Source organism: Tursiops truncatus, chromosome 13 (assembly GCF_011762595.2).
Source record: "Tursiops truncatus isolate mTurTru1 chromosome 13, mTurTru1.mat.Y, whole genome shotgun sequence".
NCBI classification, from domain to species: domain Eukaryota; kingdom Metazoa; phylum Chordata; class Mammalia; order Artiodactyla; family Delphinidae; genus Tursiops; species Tursiops truncatus.
In genome coordinates, this window is record NC_047046.1 from 18,476,632 (window position 1) to 18,493,656 (window position 17,025).

At 46.5% G+C, this 17,025-nt stretch overlaps 1 protein-coding gene across 2 annotated transcripts in view; it reads right to left on the minus strand.

The window, feature by feature from the left end:
- The window catches only part of WSCD2 (WSC domain containing 2), a 105,017-nt gene extending 89,027 nt beyond the window's left edge, over window positions 1-15,990 (minus strand). For both annotated transcript variants that reach the window (XR_012325225.1, XM_019950164.3), the window contains exon 1: window positions 15,346-15,990. The gene's annotated coding sequence lies outside the window, so the exon portion shown is untranslated. The remainder of the gene's footprint in view (window positions 1-15,345) is intronic.
- Window positions 15,991-17,025: the final 1,035 nt, after the last annotated feature.

Here is a 17,025-nt window from a genome sequence, read left to right on the forward strand (position 1 = left end):
GCAGATCCCTTCACCTCTCAGAGCCTCAGTTTCCTCATCTGTAAAACAGGAGAGTGATGTAAAGCCACAAGCTTCAGGGCTGCTGTGAGTAAAAGAAGGGGACTATGGTTTGAAAGGGTCTGCCATAGAGAGGGTGCTAAGTACATACAAGGAGCATGAGCCTCTATCTCCCTTTCACCAGGCTGCTGGGGCTGGAGTTTTACCGGAGGAGCTAAGGTTGATGAGTACCTGCTATGTGCCCGACACCTTCTCAGGAGGCAGGAGCTATGATGACCCCCTGAGGTTGCAGATGAGAAAACCAAGGCTCAGAGAGGTGGAGTGATTTGCCCTCCGTCACACAGCAGGAAGTGGGATGGGAAAGCCAGGATCCAACCCTCCCTCACATGGAGGGATGGCAGCTGAATTACCTTTGCAGCCTCTGCAGAGGAAGTTTTATCCCAGGAAATCAATAGAGTGAAGCAGGAAATCAGAGAGAACCTTAATAATCTCAGGCAGCAAAATGAACTGCTTCTAAGCAGCCGTTCTCACTGAATCCGATCCACGGAGCCTATTACAAATGGCGCAGCTCAGAATAAAAAGGTCTTCCAGTGGTCATCCAAGGGGATGCTGACGGCATGCAGCACACAAACTGATTCAAAACAATGGGCTGGTGTGTTTTCCAAGGGCATCCCCAACATGTGCTCACTGTGGTTCAGAAAAAACAGGCCCCGTGTCCCCCAGATGGGGGAGACCTGGCTCTACAGCAGAGGTCCAGCTGAGCCCACAGACATGCTTGTTTGGTCTGTGCTGTGTTTCAAAACTGCCTGAATTGGTGACCAACATTTACAACCACAGAGATTTTGTGTAATACCTTGGAATCTTCTTGGAAAAAATCCTTGAGAGATGTGGCCACCTGGGCTCTGTTCTTGTGGGGAGACGGTGGGCTGGGGTGGGAGTGGATGCTCCCAGTAGAGGGTCCACTGGGTTTCTGGTTCACCACTGACCCTCTGCTCTGTCTCACTCCTAAGGGACCCACCTACCCCTGGAGGCATCTGGATTTGCGTCCACTCCCTGCATCCTTTGAGCCATCACGGCTTTTAGCCAGTGAAGTGATCCATGAGGTGTGGTTTGTTAGGGGATGATGGCTTTTGGCAACCAAAATTGGAAGGAAAGTGACAGGTCCAAGGTTCATAGGGGCCAATGGGATGTCCAGGTTGAGTCTTCTGGTCATGGGTGTCTCCCATAGCCCTGAACACTTGAAGAGCCCCTCCCTGGCCTATATTATCACCATGCTAATAATAACATCGTAGTAGTAGCAGGAGCAGGAGCAGGAGCCGTAGCAGTAGTAGTCGTAGTAATAACATTTACTGAGTACACTGCATGCCGGGGTCAGTGTTAAGTACCTGGCATGATCAATATCATTAAATCTTCACCTCACAACAACCCTCTGAGATGAGGACTGCCAATAGGTCATTTTAGTGTGACCAGCATTTACTTCCTCTTCTTAGGTTAACTGGGTCCTGATTTTCCTTTGGGGACCCATCCTACTCCCACTTTTGGTCTTTGTGGTTCAGGAAACCACAAAGGTTGATTCACACCCTCCCCACCAGGAGGATCCAAGGTGGTCATATGACCCCCATCTGACTGAACAGCATAGTCCATTTCTCTGATTCCAGGAGACCTACAAGGTCTCAATTCCAGGACTCGTGGGAACAGGGCTTGCAGCCGACACCATGTAATCATGGAGTTACTGGTAGGCATTTGTGCACAGATGAAGATAGCCAGAGCCAGCTGGAGAAGGAAGCCCACTACAGAGAAAAAGGAGAGTCAAGAGACTGGGAAGGACGGTGAGAGAGAGAGAAAAAGTGAGAGAATGCCCTGAGACTCTGTCAAAGTCCTGGATCCTGCCAAACCTGAAGCTAGTTGCCAGTTACATGAACCAATACAGTCCCTTTTATGCCTGAGAATAAGAGTGTAATGATGTTTACACTGGATTTTCTGTCACTTACAACTAGAAGAATCCCACGAATATAAATACTATCATTATTTTCATTTTACATATGAGTAATTGGAAGCTAAGGAGATTGAAATAAATTATCCAAAGCCACACAGCTGTGAATTGGTAGCGCTTGGATGTGAGCAAGCTTTCCCCTAAACCTAAAGCTGTTAGGTCAGAAATCTTGGTTTCTTACAGGGCTGTCCCTCTGTCTCTAGGAGCCAAGAGTTGGGGATTTTAGAAACAGCCTGTGTTCAGAGCTACTGGTACACTGTGGTGTGTTGGGGGAGGCCAGGAAGGGCTGAGGAGACGCTGCATCAAAGTAAAATATATAATTATTATATAAATCAGTTCAGATGCCACAAGGAGAAAAACCAAAGCTTTCTGTGGCATTTCCCCATGCCATTTTTAATTCTATCTTATCAAAACACAGCTGGGACTTGCTTTTCAAAAGGAAAAAACACCCTTAATTAAAAAAAAATTCTCTGATTAAAGTTAAAATAGCCCACGGGCCATCAGGTGACAATGGAAGGAAGACAAAGGCATTTCAGCAACTTAAAGCAGATTAAAAAACTAATTTGTTGACTCTTTTTGCCAAAGCTCACCTCTCCCCTGGAAAGCTGTGTAGTTTGCATAATGAAGCTAAAATCCTGAAATCACTGCTGTCCACCCAGCTCCTTCTTTGTGGGGATTTCAACGGGCTCCCACCTCACACGGGGGTGTGGTTTCTTCTTATTGTTCTGGTCAGGGTTTAATAGACTCATTTCACTCACTGTACTTCAAACCTTTACAAGGCTCCCCACTGCTGGAAGGATAAAGAGCAAAACACTTATGGGGCTGGCAAGGCCCTGAGAACTGTCTGCTTGACAGTGTACCAACTCTTCTACAATCTAGAAGCCTTTGGTTCATGCCACTTTCCTCACCTCAGGACCTTTGCACATGCTGGTTCTGCTATCTTCCCAACCTTTTTCACCTGATGGATCCTATTCATCCTTCAGAGCCCAGCACATTTTTCTCTCTCGAGGAAGTCTTCCTTTCAAAGGCCCTAATCTGTGCACCCCCAGTGTCAGAGACCTTCCTTCCTGGCAGTTACTTCAAGGAATTATATGCAGGTTAGTATCTTGTTTTTCTCTCCACCATCTCCACAGGGTCTGGCACACAGTAGGTGCTCAATAGAAATTTGTCCAATAGACCAATGGGTAAACCTTGGTGAAAGGGAGTGCATGGTACCAGCGTACCATGGGCTCCTCAACACTGGGGGTCTTCCCTTTGCTGCGTCCAAAGTCCCATCCCATATCCTCCCAGGTTGTTTCAAAATCTGCTTGCACACCCACCTTTGGGTGTGCATGGTGCTTTGGGGCTGAGACCATACTGTACGGAGAAAGGAACACAGGCTCTAGGGTCAGACCCGGGTTCAAATCCCAGCCTCTCTAGACTTTTAACTTATTTATTTTTATTCTGGTAAAATATACGTAAAATAAAATTTTCTACATTAACCATTTTTAAGCATACAGTTTAGTGGCACTAATTACATTCACATTGTTGTACAACCATCACCACCATCCATCTCCAGAACGTTGTCATCTTCCCAAATGGAAACTCTACCCCATTAACACGAACTCCCCATTTCCCCCTCCCCCAACCCCTGGCGACAACCATTCTACTTCCTGTCTCTATGAATTTGACTACTTTAAGAATGTTGTATAGAGAGGGCAGACAGCAGAAGCAACAAGAACTACAATCCTGCAGGCTGTGGAATGAAAACCACATTCACAGAAAGATACACAAAATGAAAAGGCAGAGGGCTATGTACCAGATGAAGGAAAAGATAAAACCCCAGAAAATCAATTAAATGAAGTGGAGATAGGCAACCTTCCAGAAAAAGAATTCAGAATAACGATACTGAAGATGATCGAGGACCTTGAAAAAAGAATGGAGGCAAAGACTGAGAAGATGCAAGAAATGTTTAACAAAGACCTAGAAGAATTAAAGAACAAACACCTAGGAGAATTAAAGAACAAACAAACAGAGATGAACAATACAATAATTGAAATGAAAAATAAACTAGAAGGAATCAATAGCAGAATAACTGAGGCAGAAGAACGGATAAGTGACCTGGAAGACAGAATGGTGGAATTTACTGCCACAGAGCAGAATAAAGAAAAAAGGATGAAAAGAAATGAAGACAGCCTAAGAGACCTCTGGGACAACATTAAACACACCACCATTCTCATTATAGGGGTCCCAGAAGGAGAAGAGAGAGGGAAAGGACCTGAGAAAATATTTGAAGACATTATAGTTGAAAACTTCCCTAACATGGGAAAGGAAACAGCCACTCAAGTCCAGGAAGTGCAGAGAGTCTCCCACAGGATAAACCCAAGGAGATATACGTTGAGATACATAGTAATCAAATTGACAAAAATTAAAGAAAAGAAAAATTATTAAAAGCAACAAGGGAAAAATGACAAACAACATACACGGGAACTCCCATAATGTGAATAGCTGATTTCTCAGCAGAAACTCTACAAGCCAGAAGGGAGTGGCATGATATATTTAGAGTGATGAAAGGGAAGAACCTACAACCAAGATTACTCTACCTGGCAAGGATCTCGTTCAGATTCAACAGAGAAATCAAAAGCTTTACAGACAAGCAAAAGCTAAGAGAATTTAGCACCACCAAACCAGCTCTACAACAAATGTTAAAGGAACTTCTCTAAGTGGGAAACACAAGAGAAGAAAAGGACCTACAAAAACAAACCCAAAACAATTAAGAAAATGGTAATAGGAACATACATATCAATAATTACCTTGAATGTGAACGGATTAAATGCTCCAACCAAAAGACACAGGCTTTCTGAATGGATAAAAAAACAAGACCCATATATATGCTGTCTATAAGAGACCCACTTCAGACCTAGGGACACATACAGACTGAAAGTGAGGGGATGGAAAAAGATATTCCATGCAAATGGAAATCAAAAGAAAGCTGGAGTAGCAATACTCATATCAGATAAAATAGACTTTAAAATAAAGAATGCTACAAGAGACAAGGAAGGACACTACCTAATGATCCAGGGATCAATCCAAGAGGAAGATATAACAATTTTAAATATATATGCACCCAACACAGGAGCACCTCAATACATAAGGCAAATGCTAACAGCATAAAAGAAGAAATCTATATTAACACAATAATAGTGGGGGACTTTAACACCTCACTTATACCAATGGACAGATCATCCAGACAGAAAATTAATAAGGAACACAAGCTTTAAATGACACAATAGACCAGATAGATTTAATTGATATTTATAGGACATTCCATCCAAAAACAGCAGATTACACTTTCTTCTCAAGTGCACACGAACATTCTCCAGGACAGATCACATCTTGGGATACAAATCATGCCTCGGTAAATTTAAGAAAATTGAAATCATATCAAGCATCTTTTCCAACCACAATACTATGAGATTAGAAATAAATTACAGGGAAAAAAATGTAAAAACACAACCAAATGGAGGCTAAACACTACGTTACTAAATAACCAAGAGATCACTGAAGAAATCAAAGAGGAAATCAAAAAATACCTATGGACAAATGACAAAACACGATGATCCAAAACCTATGGGATGCGGCAAAAGCAGTTCTAAGAGGGAAGTTTATAGCAATACAACCCTACCTCAAGAAACAAGAAAAATCGCAAATAAACAATCTAACCTTACACCTAAAGGAACTAGAGAAAGAAGAACAAACAAAACCCAAAGTTAGCAGAAGGAAAGAAATCATAAAGATCAGAGCAGAAACAAATGAAATAGAAACAAAGAAAACAATAGCAAAGATCAATAAAACTAAAAGCTGGTTCTTTGAGAAGATAAACAAAATTGATAAAGCTTTAGCCAGACTCATCAAGAAAAAGAGGGAGATAAATAAAATTAGAAATGAAAAAGGAGAAGTTACAACAGATACCGCAGAAATACAAAGCATCCTGAGAGACTACTACAAGCAAACCCATGCCAATAAAATGGACAACCAGGAAGAAATGGACAAATTCTTAGAAAAGCACAACCTTCCAAGACTGAACCAGGAAGAAATAGAAAATATGAACAGACCAATCACAAGTAATGAAATTGAAACTGTGATTAAAAATCTTCCAACAGACAAAAGTCCAGGACCAGAGGGCTTCACAGGTGAATTCTATCAAACATTTAGAGAAGAGCTAACACCCATCCTTCTCAGACTCTTCCAAAAAATTGCAGAGGATGGAATACTCCCAAACTCATTCTATGAGTCCAACATCACCCTGATACCAAAACCAGACAAAGGTACTACAAAAAAAGAAAATTACAGACCAATATCACTGATTAATATAGATGCAAAAATCCTCAACAAAATACTAGCAAACAGAATCCAACAACATATTAAAAGGATCAAGTGGGATTTATCCCAGTGATGCAAGGATTCTTCAATATATGCAAATCAATCAGTGTGACACACCATATTAACAAATTGAAGAAGAAAAATTATATGGTCATCTCAATAGATGCAGAAAAAGCTTTTGACAAAATTCAACACCCATTTATGATAAAAACTCTCCAGAAAGTGGGCATAGAGGGAACCTACCTCAACATAATAAAGGCCATATACAACAAGTCCACAGCAAACATCATTCTCAATGGTGAAAAACTGGAAGTATTTCCTCTAAGATCAGGAACAAGACAAGCCTGTCCACTCTCACCACTATTATTCAACATAGTTTTGGAAGTCCTAGCCATGGCAATCAGAGAAGGAAAAGAAATAAAAGGAATACAAATTGGAAAAGAAGAAGTAAAACTATCACTGTTTGCAGATGACATGATACCACACATAGAGAATCCTAAAGATGCTACCAGAAAACTACTAGAGCTAATCAATGAATTTGGTAAATTGCAGGATACAAAATTAATGCACAGAAATCTTTTGCATTCCTATACACTAATGACAAAAGATCAGAAGGAGAAATTAAGGAAACAATCTCATTCACCATTGCAACAAAAAGAATAAAATACCTAGGAATAAACCTATGTAAGGAGGTAAAAGACCTGCACTCAGAAAACTATAAGACACTGATGAAAGAAATCAAAGATGACACAAACAGATGGAGAGACATACCATGTTCTTGGATTGAAAGAATCAACATTTTGAAAATTACTATATACTCAAAGCAGTCTACAGATTCAATGCAATTCCTATCAAATTACCAATGGCATTTTTTACAGAACTAGAACAAAAAATCTTAAAATTTGTATAGAGACACAAAAGACCCCGAATAGCCAAAGCAATCTTGAGGGGAAAAAAACGGAGCCAGAGGAATCAGACTCCCTGACCTCAGACTATACTACAAAGCTACAGTAATCAAGACAGTATGGTAGTGGCACAAAAACAGAAACATAGATCAATGGAACAGGAAAGAAAGCCCAGAGATAAACCCACGCACCTGTGGTCAACTAATCTATGACAAAGGAGGCAAGGATATACAATGTAGAAAAGACAGTCTCTTCAATAAGTGGTGATGGGAAAACTGGACAGCTATATGTAAAAGAATGAAATTAGCACCCTCCCTACCTCCATACACGAAAACAAACTCCAAATGGATTAAAGACCTAAATGTAACCCCAGACAGTATAAAGCTCTTAGAGCAAAACATAGGAAGAACACTCTTTGACATAAATCACAGCAAGACCTTTTTTGACACACCTCCTAGAGTAATGGAAATAAAAACAAAAATAAACAAATGGGACCTAATGAAACTTAAAAGCTTTTGCACAGCAAAGGAAACTATAAACAGACGAAAAGACAACCCTCAGAATGGGAGAAAATATTTGCAAACGAATCTATGGACAAAGGATTAATCTACAAAATATATAAACAGCTCATGCAGCTTGATATTAAATAAACAAACAACCCAATCCAAAAATGGGCAGAAGATCTAAATAGACATTTCTCCAAAGAAGACATACAGATGGCCAAGAGGCAGATGAAAAGCTGGTCAACATCACTAATTATTAGAGAAATGCAAATCAAAACTACAATGAGGGGGCTTCCCTGGTGGCGCAGTGGTTCAGAGTCCACCTGCCGATGCAGGGGACACGGGTTTGTGCCCCGGTCTGGGAAGATCCCACATGCCACGGAGCAGCTAGGCCTGTGAGCCATGGCCGCTGAGCCTGCACGTCCAGAGCCTATGCTCCGCAATGGGAGAGGCCACAACAGTGAGAGGCCCACGTACCCCCCCCCCCAAAAAAAAAAACACTACAATGAGGTATCACCTCACACTGGTTAGAATGGGCATCATCAGAAAATCTACAAACAACAAATGCTGGAGAGGGTGTGGAGAAAAGGGAACCCTCTTGCACTGTTAGTGGGAATGTAAACTGATACAGCAACTATGGAGAACAGTACGGAGGTTCCTTAAAAAACTAAAAATAGAATTACCATATGATCCAGCACACCCACTACTGGGCATATACCCAGAGAAAACCATAATTCAAAAAGACACATGCACCCCAATGTTCACTGCAGCACTCTTTACAATAGCCAGGTCATGGAAGCAACCTAAATGCCCACTGACAGATGAACGGATAAAGAAGATGTGGTAGATATATACAATGGAATATTACTCAGCCATAAAAGGAACAAAACTGGGTCATTTGTAGGGACGTGCATGGACCTAGAGGCTGTCATACAGAGTGAAGCAAGTCAGAAAGAGCAAAACAAATATCGTATATTAATGCATATATGTGGAATCTAGAAAAATGGTACAGATGAACTGGTTTGCAAGGCAGAAATAGAGACAGACATAGAGAACAAACATATGGACAGCAAGGGAGGAAAGTGGGATGGGTGGTGGGATGAACTGGGAGATTGGGATTGTCATATATACACTAATATGTATAAAATAGATAACTAATAAGAACCTGCTGTATAAAAAATTAAAAAAAGAAAAGAATGTTGTACACGTGGAATGATACAGTATTTGTCCTTTTGTGTCTGGTGTATTTCACTTAGCATAATATCCTTAAGGTTCATCCTTGTAGTGTGTTAGAATTTTGTTCCTTTTTAAGGCTGAATAATATTCCACTTGTGGATGGACCACATTTTGTTTATCCCATGCCGATGACACTTGGGTTGCTTACACTTTTCCACCATTGTGAATAACGGTGCTATGAACATGGCTATATTACCTGAGAAAGGGATAATAGAGCATCTTCCTCGGAGGGATGTTATAAAGATCAATGAGTGGGACTTCCCTGGTGGCACAGTGGTTAAGAATCCACCTGCCAATGCAGGAGACATGGGTTCGATCCCTGGTCCGGGAAGATCCCACATGCCGTGGAGCAACAAAGCCTGTGCACAACTACTGAGCCTGCGCTCTAGAGCCCACTAGCCACGACTACTGAGCCCACATGCCACAGCTACTGAAGCCTGCGCACCTAGAGCCCATGCTCCGCAACAAGAGAAGCCACCGCAATGAGAAGCCTGCACACCACAATGAAGAGTAGCCCCCTCGCCGCAACTAGAGGAAGCGCGCGCGCAGCAATGAAGACCCAACGCAGCCAAAAATAAATGTATATTTAAAAAAAAAAGATCAATGAATGGAAACACAAAAAGGGCAGAGCACACGTCCCAGCACGTAAAAGCACCTGTATCAGTCAGGGACCATCAGGTAATAACAGACGGCTCACCCCAACGGTGTGACCAAGGACAGTTATGATGGGAGGGCAGAGTGTGGGGAAGCCACTAGGGGTGGGTAGTGCATCCCCTGGGGCCTGGCAACAGAGAGGGGCCGTGACCACCCCCAGACCAGAAGGGGCAGGGGAGGGAGGTTCCTGAATGCAGAGGACCGCAACAGGGGCTATCAGAAGACGCCACCGCCATCACCTGTTGTGCTTTCCTCACTGCACTCATCACTATTTAAATTGAAGCTATTCAGTTATTTATTTATGCATTTTTGTTCTAACTCCCATTCCTGGAATCACCCCTAGGACAGCAGGGCCTCTCTTTGCTCAACACTTTATCCCCAGGGCCTAGACAGACCTTGGTACATGGTAGGTGCCCAGTAAATATTCATGCCTGGTGCATCTAAGCACTCAGTAAATATGTGTTGAATCAACGAATGTGGAATAATTCATTCACTTTTTTCACCGTGGTAGCCAAATAGCTACCCTCCAAAGATATCCATGTCCTAATTCCTGGAACCTAGGACAATGTTACCCAACATGGTAAAAGGGACTTTGCAGATGTGAGTAAGTTAAAGATCTTGAGATGGGGAGATTACCTTGGATTATCCAAGGGGCCCAATGTCATCATGTGTCCTTATTACAGGGAGGCAGGGGATTCAGAAGTCAGAGATGGAGATATGACAATGGAAGCAGAGGTCAGAGTGATGTTGGGCTATGAGCCAAGGAATGTGGGCAGCCTCCAGATGCTGGAAAAGGCATGGAAGTGGATTCTCCCCTAGAGAGTCCAGAAGGAACAGAGTCCTGCTGACTCATTTTAGATTTCTGATCTCTAGAACTGTAAGAGAATAAGTTTGTATTGTTTTACATCTCTGTGCTTGTGGTCATTTGTTACAGCAGCAACAGGAAACTAATATGCTCACATGTGAAAGTAGCATGGGATCTAAGGGGCTGTGGACCTGTCATGGGTTGGGATGTAGAAGGCTCAGGTTCTAACCTCAGGTCTGCCACCAACCCTCTGCAACCTCGGGCAAATCCCACTTTTACAGTGTCCAGGGGGGTGGGTGAGAGGGCAGATGGGCTGAATTTACTTAGTAAATACTCATAGCAACCCTAGAAGAAGGCACTATTATTATCATTCCCATATTACAGATGAGCAAACTAAGGCACATGCCTTCCTTATTTTATTTCCTAAGGTGGTAAACTAAGGCTGTGTCAACACTGTTGACATGTGTTCATTCTGGGGCCAGGCTGAGGAGGCAGCAGCTACCCCAGGGGAGCCCTTCTCCCAGCCATTGCTGAAACATGCAAGGCCCCTGAGGCCTAAGCTTGGAATGGACACACTGTCACTTCCACCAGTGACCAAAGGTAGACACATGGCCAAACCCAAAGTGAAGGATCAGGAGCATAAACCCTGCCTGCCCCTTGAGTGGGAAGAACAGCAACGCTGCATGGCTGAGGGCGTGGATACAGGGAGGAGGGAGGAACTGGGGCCAGTGATGTATTTACCCCAATAACCAAACACTAGGCAAACCTCGGAAAGGGTTCCCACATTGCACTGCCGCGCTCTCCTCACCAGCTTCCGCAGCCCCTGCCTCATCAGCTCCTGGTGAAAATCTGGAAGACCCTGAGCAGTAACATTTGCAGTCTGTGGGGACCCCATCCCCATCTTCCCAACATCTGGACCTGCTCCAGGGAGCCGTTCATCTCTGGCAATTTCTTTCCTCACTTGATTTGTTTATTTAAGGAAAACAAGTTGCTCCTAATTAGAAACTGCTGTCGAAATGTTTGGTGCATCCTAGGCTGCCTATGTTCAGACCTTCTGCCTAAAATTATACCTGTGCTCTGAACATCTGTGAGTCTGTTCAGCGACTGGCCTAAGCGCAGGCTTCTGGTGAGGGAGACGTGGGCTATTGTGGGGGCCAAAGGAGTCGGAGGCAGAGGAAGGCACGGGCTTCAGAGCAAAGGCACTCGGGAAAATGAACATCCGACATCCCAACGCTCTGCTCAGACCTGGCACCACCGATCGCTGAATCAACACTCGGAAGGTACACGCATGAGCACAGTTCAGAGGTGCAGAGCAGACAGAAGAGGAGCTTTAAAGGTTCGGAGATGTGTTCTGTTTGGACGCTCTTGGCTGTGTTTACAGCTCCGCCACCCCACACCTTTATAGCCCTGCAGACACTCAGACACACCTGCAGAGATGCACACGCTCAGAAACGCACACGTACACATGAGACACGCACAAAAGTTACACTGCCCCACGGACAGGCAAACACACGCAGAAACACACATCATACACCCAGGGACTCATAAGAAGATGCAATGCAACACCCCAGGTACACACATTCAGAAACTTCTGCACGGAGACATGCACAAAAGTCACACTGCAACATCCAGGAAGACACGTTCAGAGACACTCACGTGCACACCGAGACACACTCAAATGGACACGGCAACGAACTCACCCAGAGAAACACATGCATATACACAGAGATACAACCAAGCACGCAATGCTTCACATAGGTACACACACTCAGAAACACGTGTGTACACGCAAAGATACACAAGTTAACACTGCAAGACACACAGGTACACACCCACAGGAACACACACATACGCAGACACAATCAAATGTACCCTCTACCGCTCAGATGCACATGCTCAGAAACTCACACGTATACATAGAGACACTCACAGGGGCTCCACCATGGCAAACAGTCACACACACATACACAGAGAGAAGTGTGCAGTGCTATGCACATATATGCATTCAGAGACACAAAGGTACATTGAAAAGCATGTAGATAGATACGCGCGTAAGTTTACACTTACATCATTGAACACACATGTGTACATGCACACACATGCAGGCGCTCACAGATGCCCACACAGATGTGCAGACAGCACGTACAGCTACCAAAGCATGCGCCCAGGCCGACCCGCACCGCTCCTCAAACACAGGGCTCAGCACACAGACCCTCACAACACACAGCTGCATCTGTGCAGCTAATCACATACATACAACTGCTTAACGCTCACAAGTGCATATGCGTACCCACACTCACACTGACTCACATAGGCACGCGCACACGCACACACACACACACACCCATAAATCCATGGACATGCAATCTCACGAGTACACTCTCATATTGACACTAGTCTCACATGTGCCCCCACACACTTAAGGCTTTTATGTAAGTCATACTCACATGCGCACACGTACACATACCTACATGAGAATGCATACATATGCACACGTTCACACACATGTGTCTACACAGACACACACATCCTACTCGGCCAGGAAAGCAAAGTGTTCATTTTCTGCATCCTGAAAGGCGAGCCCGCAGATCGAGCTAACACATGGTGGAGTTCCTCCTGCCCCAGTCCTGACTGCATGCCTGTTAACTCACTCCGTGTTGGCCAAGATGAGGTCTGCCTTCCCCATCGAGGTTTTAGCATGGTCCCAGAGAAACCCTAGTCTGGGGAGGGCAGACATACTGGACTTCTCTGTCCTGGGTCCCTACGCAGCTGCAAAGTTGAAGCCGTGGGGACAGCTTACCTCTATCTCCTGTTGTTCTGGCAATGCAACAGCTGGATGCATCCAGTCCTCTCAGACCGCCTGGGGCTCCCCACTAGGAGCTGCTGGTCCAGAAGCACTTTTATGAGGAAGCAGTGAGGGGGCGGGGACTGCAGGTGTCAGGTGATTGGAGAGAACAAGGACCCTGCTCCTCAGTCAACGATCACCTGGTGCTCAGATAGGACAGGGCCAGCCTCCCCGGGGATAACAGCACCCAGACGCCTGCACAAGACCCCAAAGCAGACAGCCTTGCTGCCGCATCCGTGTAGCTCACTAGATACACTAAGCACTTTCCATGCACCATCTCAGTTTGTTCTCCCAACACCCTTCTGAAGTAGGAACTATGAACTCCTCATTTTACAATGGAGGGACCGAGGTTTGGAGGGTAAAGTGACTGGTCACACTCAGATGGATCTGAGTCCTAGATCTCTTAAACACTAAATTACATTGCCTTCTGGGATTCTGAAAATTGCATCTGTGACAATCACTCAGGGCCACAAGAGTGTCTGAACTGGGATTTCTGAGGATACGTGAAATCTCTTCATTTTACAGAAGCAGTAATGGGCCCAGAGAGGTCTAGTGATTTGCCCAAAGTCACATAGCAAATTGAGGGCAGACTTGAAGTTCAACCTCCTGGCCCAAAGATGGGGTTTCCCCAGAACATCAAGTACTGGCCTCTGACACCCTGGAGGAATCCATGGGTCCCAGCAGCCTAGAGAAGCAGCTCCTAGCCTGGCCCCAGGTCAGAATGCCAAGCAAGGGCAGGAGGTCTTCAGACTCCCACCTCATGCCTCAAGTACTGTCCAGGAACCACACAGCAATGCTATTCCCTAGAGGCAAACGCCAAGAGTGACCACAGGGCCAGGGAAATACATCTAGCTGTCAGGTCATGGCCAGAAGCACCTCCACTGCCTGCCTCACTGACCAACTAGTCCATCGATATGACCCCAGCCCTAGGTTGGAACCCTAGGGAGGAAGCATGATGCCATCTAGGGGGCTGTGACCACAGGGGTGGCTCCAAACTGATCCTTGGAGACCAGGTGGCCTCTTTGGAGCATGTTTTTCATTAGAAGGAAAGATAATCTGGCCAAACTCATGAGCTATGTGCTGGGCTCAGCAGAGCCTCAAGGGGCCTGGATTGGGTGGGGGGTACCCACACCCTCAGAGCTGGGGATGCGAGCGCCAGGAGCCTCCACCCAAAATGTCAATTCCAACCTCTTTTCTGTAAAAGTCTGTACCTCCCCCAGGCTCCAGTCTGAATGGTCTCATTGAGCAGCTCAGGAAACTTCCCCCAAATCTTTTGCTCATCTAAGGAGCTGCAAGGAACGGGAGGTGATTCCCTACCGCTCCTAGTATCTCTGCCAAGGAGGTGATTCTGCTCCTGTGATGACGCTTGGGGCTGCTGGAAGGGCTTGGATAGGGGCGATCTGGCTGAACGGGCCCCCGCCCCCAGTTCTTTCTCCTCCTCCTTACACGCACACACACACACACACACACACACACACACACACACACACACACACACACGCCAGAATGGACGTAAGCAAGACTGCAAAGGACTCTACACAGAGCCCATCACCCAGGCAGCCCTGGCTGCTGGCTCCAAATGACGGGGAACTCATTCACCAGAGTATCACCCCCGACAAGCACCTTGTAAAGTCAACTTGAAAACACGTCCAGCTCCTTCTCCCTCAGAACTCTGAACTGGCCAAGAAGGCGGTGATTCATGAACCAAATGAGAGGGGCCCACTGCCTTCCCCCCGGCCCAGCTCATCCTGAGAAGCCCTGGACGTGCCTGCCTTGGGGACCCAGTGAGATGCCTGGAGGAAGGACGCCTGGATGAGCCGGAACGTCCAACCCTCTGCCAGAGGAGAGAAAGTTTGTCATCTACCCAGAGCTGGGCTGTCACCACTCAGGGTTCTTTACTCACCTGGCTCTGGGCACTGAACCCCAGCCTCCAGGAAGCGGCTGGAACAGGCAGCCCAGATGGGGGACAGGAATCCTTTCACAGCAGCTCTGCACCCCCTCCATTATGGTGCCCTCCTAACAGGTCCAGGCCCCTCAGCCCTTACCTGAGGGTCTCAGCCACTTGCAAACTCTGCCAGCGGAGCCCAGTAGGCGCCTGGGGTCTCTGTCTCTGTGACTCCCGCGTCCCGCTTCGTGCGCCCGCTCTGGGGGCACCTTCCCAGCTGCCAGCTGCTGCAGTGGCATCAAGGAAAGCAGAGACTGGATTTTCTTTCTCGCCACCAAGGCGCTTCCTGGCGGGCCCGGGGGTCTATTTCTCCGGGTGTGGTGCAAGGGACATCCTCCGCGCCTCCAGCGGGAAAGTGGAAGAGTGTACGTCCTGGGTTGCAGCGGCGACAGCGGTGGCCTGGGACGAGGAGGCGGTTGGCGACGCCAGCTGGAGAGCCGGGGAGGCGGGCGGAGGCGAGAGGAAGTGAAAACCGGGCTCCTACGAGCCTGGCGCTCGGGCGGGCTGGCGGGCGGCACTGCGGGTGCCCCACGCCAAGGCGAGGCCCCGCGCAGGCACCCGCCCGGGGATGCCCGGGCCCGCTGTGCGCCGAGCACGGGCTGCGGCTGGGCGCGGGGCTCCCGCCGCCTCGCTTCCTTCTCTCTCGCTGCCTCCCTCGCTGCCTCGCTCGCTCCCCCGGACTTCACGTCTGGAGCCCGAGCTCCCCGCGCCGCCGCCGCCGCCGCCGCCGCCGCCAGCAGCGCGCCTCAGCCCGGCGCGCTCCTCCGCGCGGAGCCACAGCACTGCCTACCGCTTAACTCCTTGCGTGCCACCTGGCCCTCCCGCAGCCTCCCGGGGAGCTGGGCAGACCCGGTGCCAGGCCTGTTGCGGAGCTGGGGCAAGGGCCTCAGCCTCCGAGCCTCAGTATCCTCGTCTGTAAAATGGGCTCTAGAGACCCACGTCATAGGGTTGTCTGGAGAATTAACTGAGACGATTGTGGGAAGTGCCAAGCTGCCTGGCATTGAGTAAGCACTCGATAAACGGCAGAGTATTTGTTATTGTTGCTGCTGGTTTTGTTCAAGAGGCTTAACACGGTGCCTCACAATGGTAAACCCCCAATAAATGGCACTCTGGGTTTTTTGGGGGGGTGGTGGTGTTAGTTTGTTGTTTTACAAACTACATAGGCAGTAAGTTTAAGCTGTGTGACCTCTGGCTGATCACTTACGCTCTCTGAGCCTGTTTCAGAAGATTCCTTCCGAGTTCTGTGATGTTGGACAGGTCCCCCCTCTGAACCTCTGTATCTTCCTCTGTAGAGTGGGATGGTAGATAATGCCGGCCTTCAAAGGATCTCCAGTGAAACTCTGGGAAAGGAGTCCATCTCATGGAAGAGCGACCACTGAGTGAGAGCCTCCTAAACGCCAGACACCTGGCTATGTATTTTCAAACACATCTCCTTAAGTCATCAAAACAACCCTAGGAGGCAGCTAGTTCCATTTTCATCTTTCAGATGAGAGAACTGGGGCTCAGAGAGGTTCAGAGACTCACCTGGCTTAGCACAGCTAGAAAGTAGCAGAGCTGGGATTTGTACCCTGGACTTTTCTGACTCCAAAACCATTATCTGTTAAGCTTGGGACTCAAGGAGAGGCTTTAAAGTGGCCCTTTGCAGACTACTCCTCATTGAGACTAGCAAGAAGAATTCATATCTGCATTTCTTTTATCAGAGCGATTGTTTTCCCAATTATAAAATTAATTATTGTTTAATGCAGATAATTCAGAAAACACTAAAAATATGAAGAAAAGC